Source organism: Octopus bimaculoides, chromosome 23 (genome assembly GCF_001194135.2).
Source record: "Octopus bimaculoides isolate UCB-OBI-ISO-001 chromosome 23, ASM119413v2, whole genome shotgun sequence".
Taxonomy (NCBI): domain Eukaryota; kingdom Metazoa; phylum Mollusca; class Cephalopoda; order Octopoda; family Octopodidae; genus Octopus; species Octopus bimaculoides.
The window spans coordinates 11,576,466-11,583,746 of NC_069003.1; positions in this window are offsets into that span (position 1 = coordinate 11,576,466).

Below are 7,281 nucleotides of genomic sequence, written 5' to 3' on the forward strand. Positions count from 1 at the left end.
CTCCTCTTAAAATCAAGATAATGCTTGGCTACATACAGCAAGGATGACATTCCAAAGGCTGGAGCAGTTTGAATGGGAAACAATGTCCCTTCCAACATATTCACCGGACATTGCTTCATCTGATTATCATTTATTCTGCAATCTTCAGAATCATTTGAACAGAAAGAATATGAACTCTGTAGACGAGGTCAGAATAGTACTGGAGGAGTATTTTTCATCAGGGACAAGTGAATTTTGGAAGAGGGGCCTTGCAAGTCTACCAGACAGATGGAAAAGCATTACAGAAAATGAAGGAGAGATTAAAAAAGAATTTTGCTTATCTTAATTTTGAAAAATAAAAGAAGTATTAAAAAGAATACATTATTTATGGACTGACCCAATATGTTCAAACTGGCCAGATTTTGCCTTTCACACCTACCTAACAATGTCATTGTAAAAATAAACAATTACATCATTGAAATCTCAAAACTACAAGATAATGCATGATTAATTCAAAACAATGCAACAAATATTACATTTGATAAAATAATCTGAACACTAAAGGTTAAATCCTTCAATGTAGTGCTCCAGCATGGCTGCAGTCCAATCGTTGAAACAAGTAAAAGATAAAAGACACCAGCACTCTCACACTGAAAACCTAATTGAGTTTGATGTCCTGTTGAAATTTCAGAGAAAACTTTTATCAATTTCATCTTCCTTTTCCCAATAAAGACTACTTCCAAATTTCTTGGAATCTGGCTGTTTTATTTTCTTTCAGACAGTTAATAAGTGCTTAAAGGAAATTGTAAAAACATAACAGTTAAAAGATCTGGTATAAGCGATTCGGGCAAACAACTGCATGCGTGCACGCATCAGCCCGCAGCTTCCAACCTCATAGCTATCTGTCGTATATGCTGGTATGGACATGTCCTCTGTCTCCAGCTCTGGGCTGGAAGAGGCCTCGTGGCAAGCCCTAAACCAGATAGGCAGACATGGCTGGCAAAGATCTCCAGAGGCTTGACATCACTTTGAAGGAAGCAGAATGGCTGGCATGGGACCACCAGTGATGGAGAGCACTGATGGACCTGGCCGGCTTTACGCATGACATCTCTGGGACCACTAGCCCCATCAAGCAAGAGCATGAAGCCAGCCGAGCCAAGTGATTCAGACAGTATGAAATAGTAATCTATACATCATACTTAATGTATGGACAACGTTGGTAGACCAGTTACTGCAGTTTTTGTGCTGAGAGATAATCACATGGTTAAGGATTTGCTGTGTTAAAAACATAATAAATATGAGAGGGAGAGAGGACAATTCAACCCAGAAGCAACTAGCAAGAGTACCAGATACATTTCAGCCTTTGTGGGGCCTTTTCAAAGGTATATACTTGCAACCAGCCACATTCACAAACAAGAATTCATTGTCTTTGATTAGCGAAAAAGTTAAGGACATTCACTTATGTTGCAAAAAGCTGTTGAGTTGATTAAAAAATCAGGTATACACAATTCGAGTAGTATTTAATTAAAACAGCAATCTAAGTATCATACTTAACTTTTACTTGTTTCAGTCATTTGACTGCGGCCATGCTGGGGCACTGCCTTGAAAGGCTTTAGTTGAACAAATGGACACCGTTACTTATTTTTTTAAAGCCTGGTACTTATTCTATTGGTTTCTTTTGCCAAACCGTTAAGTTATGGGGACATAAACACACCAGCACCGGTTGTCAAGTGGTGGTGGGTGAAAAACACAGACACAAAGACACACACACACACACATATATATATACATATATACGATGGGTTTCTTTCAGTTTCTGTCTACCAAATCCACTCGCAAGACTTTGGTCAGCCCAAGGCTATAGTAACAGGCACTTGACCAAAATGCCAAGCAGTGGGACTGAACTTTGAACCATGTGGTTGGGAAGTAAGCTTCATACCACACAGTCATGCCTTTTCTTTATAAGAATCCTAATTTACAATACTTAAAATATACACATCCAAAGAAATTGTGGTTTATGGTGGAGGTGTAGCTGAGTGTGTGAGAAGCTTGCTTCCCATCAATATAGTCTCAGGTTCAATTCCATTATGTCAAACATCTTCTGAACAAAGTCTTGCAAGTGAATTTGGTTGACAGAAACCGAAAAAAGCCCATTCTATATATGTATATATAAATGTGTGTGTGTGTGGGGGGGTATTTGTACCCTTGTCTAGACATCACATGATGGTTGCAAGTAAGCCTCCTCCTAAAATAAGCGATGTTGTTTGTTTCCAGCCCTTCATTAAAACCCATGTTTAGCCATGGGGAAGATATTACCTTGCTTAGAAACAGGTGAAGGTTGACAACAGGAATGTCCAGTTTAATGTCCACCTTCCATGCATGCATGGGTGAGATTATCTAATTCCGTCTGACCCCCATGCAAGCATGGAAAAGTGGACATTACATGCTGCTGTTGCTGATGATGATGATGCATAATTTCTGTCTTTATTCTACAGAAGTGCCAAGAACAGGGTTTACATTCCACTGACACTGTAACCCTTCACCTACAGACTTTCAACTTTGTGCTAACATAAATATATCATTATAAATGTTGGGAGCCTGTGAAGATAGCCGAGATACTAGAGCTTTATTTAGGTTCATAGTTCTATATTCTGGGTGATAAATCAGGAAAATTTTCCTTATATATATATATAAATATATATATATATATATATATATATATATATATATATATATATATATATATTGCTGTTCATTCAGTTACTTATATAGCTCTCATCCACCAACTACAAATTTCTGGCCTATTGCCAAAGTGAGAGATCGTGTGTGTGTGTGTATGTGTGTGTGTGTATGTATATGTGTGTGTGTGTGTGTGTAATGATGTGCATGCATACATTAATGTACACATATACATACATAAATAATGTACATACAAACATACATTCATTTATTTATGCATACATACACATACATATTCAAACATACATAGTCATACAATATATGCATAGATTTATAATACACTGATATACTCATTCGTACATATATCAATAAATACATATACATGCACACATACATACACGCACACATGCACACACACAGGTGCATCATGCACTTGGTTGTGTGCATCAACAGTTCAAACACACCAACTCCACCACGTATTTAGAAACTCAGATCACTCTCTTAACACAAAAAGTCTTGTCGCTTTGTTAGTGACCAGCTTGAACTTTCTGACAAAGAACTTCAATAAACCTCAAAGTAAGACACGTATATTCATATACAGCATATACAGGAAGGGAGAGAGAGAGAGATGGAGAGAGACAGAGACATATGTATTAGTGTGTGTGTGTGTGTGTATGCTTGTGAGTGAAAAGTTGGATAATTCAGCTGCACACAAACTAGCCTAATGACTGATACAAGCAAATGATAAATGATAAAAGATGGTAGATGGTCAAAACGCTTAACTTAGGGCCAATAGTACTGACCCTTTTCTCCTCCTGTGAATTAACAAACTATGTAAAACATCATGAACCAAACCTGAACGACCCCTGAAACACTTGTGTTTCTTCTTTTATCCTTCAATGCTACCCCTGGTACTTAGGTACCTTTAGTAGAGTTCAATCTGTTTTGCAGGAGTACTGTTTACTACTACTACTGTTTACTAGTGTTTACTACTACTGTTTACTACTGTTCAGTGTTAACTGTATTTAATTAAAACCAGAGGTTGTATCTAACCCTTTAGCGTTCAGACTTCTCAATTTTGTTTTGAATTAATTCTGCATTATCTCATAGCTTTGAGATTTCTATGATGTGGTTGTTTATGTTTGGAATGACATTGTAGGGTAGATGTGAGAGGCCTGATCTGGCCAGTTTGAACTTAAAAAAAGGTAGAATATTTGGGCTGGATATCTTTTCATGCTGGGACACCACCTTGAAGGGTTCAGTCAAACAAATTGAACCCAGTACTAAAATTTTTTAAAGCTTGGTACATATTCTATCAGTTTCTTTTGCCGAACAGCTAAGTTACAGGAACATAGACAAGCCAACACTGGTTGTCAAGCAGTGGTGGAAGACAAACACACACAGAGGCATCATCATCATCGTCAGCAGCATCATTTACTGTCCATACAGGTTGGATGGGTTGGCAGGAACTGGTAAAGCAAGGGACCATACCAGGTTCCATAATCTGTTTTGGCTTGGTTTCTACAGCTGGATGCCCTTCCTAATGCCAACCACTTTACAGTGTATACTGAGTGCTCTTCATGTGACACCATACAACAGGCTTCTTTCAAATATACTCTACCAAATATACTCATAAAATTTTGGTCAGCCTGAGGCTATAGTAGAAAACACTTGCTCAAGGTGTCATGCAATGAGAACCCAGAATCATTTATTATTTACTTGTTTCAGTCATTAGGCTGTGGCAATGCTGGGGCACAGCTTTGAAGAATTTTAGTCAATTGAAGCGACCCCAGTTCGTATTTCTTTATAAACTTGGTACTTCTTTTTATGGTCTCTTTTGCTGAATTGCTAGGTGATAGGGACATAAATTACATCAAAAATGGTTGTCAAGCAGTGGTGAAGGACAAACACACACACCACACAGAGTTGCAATTGTCTTCTACTGTAGCCTTGGCCTCATGAGAGGATTTGGTAGACAGAAACTCTGAAAGCAGTCCACCATATATACATATACATACAGTTGCAAGAATAGCTGAGTGGTAAGAAGCTTGCTTCCCAGCCACATGGTTCTGGGTTCAGTCGCATTGCATGGCACCTCGGGCCGACCAAAGCCTTGTGAGTAGATTTGGTAGACAGAAACTGAAAGCAGCCTGTTGTATGTATGTATACATGTATGTATGCATATATGTATGCATGTATGTTATGTGTGGCTGTTTGTCCCCCCCCAACACCACCATTGCTTAACAATCGATGTTGGTGTGTTTATGTCCCCATAATTTAGTGGTTCAGCAAAAGAAAACAATAGAATAAGTACTAGGCTTACAAAGAATAAGTCCTGGGATTGATTTGTTCAACTAAAGGTGGTACTCCAGCATGGCCACAGTCAAATGACTGAAACAAGTAAAAGAATAAAAGAAAGTATATACATATTATCCGAAGTGTACAGTATTATATATATCCATCACAGCTGATCTTGCCAATTAGTTTCATGCAAGGGGTAGAACAGAGTGTTAGGTAACAATCTGATTATATAACCCTACGCTCATCAGAGGTAGCTGATATGGAATGAAATATGGCGATATAATGGATATATAATGCTGTACACTTCGGATAATATACACACTCTACTGACAGATATATCAGTGCATTTTTTTCCTGACTTATGGACTTTTAGACAATTTACACATGCATATATATATTTGTGTGTATATCTTTGTGTCTGTGTTTGTATCTCTCACCACTGCTTGACAACCAGTGTTGGTGTGTTTACATCCTCATAACCCAATAGTTCGGCAAAAGAGACCGACAGAAGTGCCAGGCTTAAAAATAAAAAGAAGCAAACTTCGTACCACACAGCCACACTGATTAAAAACTAAAGGTTAAACTTCTTTTCACACAGCCAAGCTGATTTAAATACTAAAGTGTTCATATAATTGTGGAGGGGGGGTCTTGCCTAAGGAATGGTTACTCTTTTACTTGTTTCAGTCTTTTGACTGTGGCCATGCTGGAGCACCGCCTTTTAGTCGAGCAAATCGACCCCAGGACTTATTCTTTGTAAGCCTAGTACTTATTCTATCGGTCTCTTTTTGCCGAACCGCTAAGTTATGGGGAGGTAAACACACCAGCCTCGGTTGTCAAGCGAAGTTGGGGGGACAAACACAGACACACAAACATATACACACATACATATACATATACATATATACAACGGGCTTCTTTCAGTTTCCGTCTACCAAATCCACTCACAAGGCTTTGGTCGGCCCGAGACTATAGTAGAAGACACTTGCCCAAGGTGCCACGCAGTGGGACTGAACCCAGAACCATGTGGTTGGTAAGCAAGCTACTTACCACACAGCCACAGAATACTGAAATTTTTTACATCCAACACATGTATACTGTTATTTGGTTCTGTTTATGGTAAAAGTTGGCTTTAATCTGGCTTCATATTTTTATGGTCAATGAAACCGTGTATGTTACAGCTATTTATGATGAGTTCCTTAGGCCTTCCTGGGCTGATTGAGAGAAATAGTGCTTTTAGGACCCATTCCTACCTACATTTTACAGATAGCCCTGACTGCTCTAGTTTTAATAAAACTAAACCCCTTTGGATAGTGGCCAAGGAAATTAGTTGATACAATCAGAGCAAAGATATCGGCAATGTTGAATTTGGTGAAGAGAGATTAGAAGATAGAGAAGGCGATAACCTGGAATGACTAAAAGATACTCAAGATTGTGTGTGTGTGTGTGTGTGTATGTGTGTGTAAAATGTAACATACTATTTTGAAAATGGTAAATAACATTTACTTTTATCACTTCATTAATGGACCTCTTATCTTGCGAAGCCCTAGAAATTTTTTCATGGCACCTAGGATCTCCTTGGAGTTTACTTCAGTTCTAAGATATTATATACATGTCTGAGTATTTGGGTAGATTTTCATGTAATGGCAAGGACTGTAGAGGTTCACAGCTTGTTGTAGCATAAAACTGTGTCCTTCACATGTCCAGTTTTGACATGGAATCCTTCATTCTCAATATTTTCTTTTGTTGTACGACTAAACTTTTAACCGCTTATGAAGTACAGCAGATGTATTTTATAGCTTATCAACTTATTTTGTGGAAAGATTAGAGGCCCAAGCATGGCTGTCTGGTAAGTTTACTTCCCAGTCACATGATTTGGGGTTTAATCCCACTAGGTGGCACCTTGAGCAATGTCTTTTGATATAGCTTTGGGCTGATCAAAATCTGTGAGTAGATTTGGTAGATGAAAACTTTAATAAGCTCATCCTATGTAGATGTAGAAGGAACCTGTGGAAGAGGAAGACATGGGACAAGGTGGTGAAGTATAATCTTCAGAAGTTGAGTCTCACAGAGGTGATGACAAGTGATTGAGACCTTTGGCAATTTGCTATGCTTGAGAAGACATGTCAAGCCAAGTGAAACTGTAGTCATGGCCAGTGCTGGTGACATGTAAAAGGTACCTGTGCTAGCGACATGTAAAAGGCACCTGGATGCTAAATGATGTTATAATAAAAAGAAATTTACATTAAATTGAAGCATCACTCAATATATTTGGTAGGGTATATATATATATATATATATATATATATATATATATATATATAT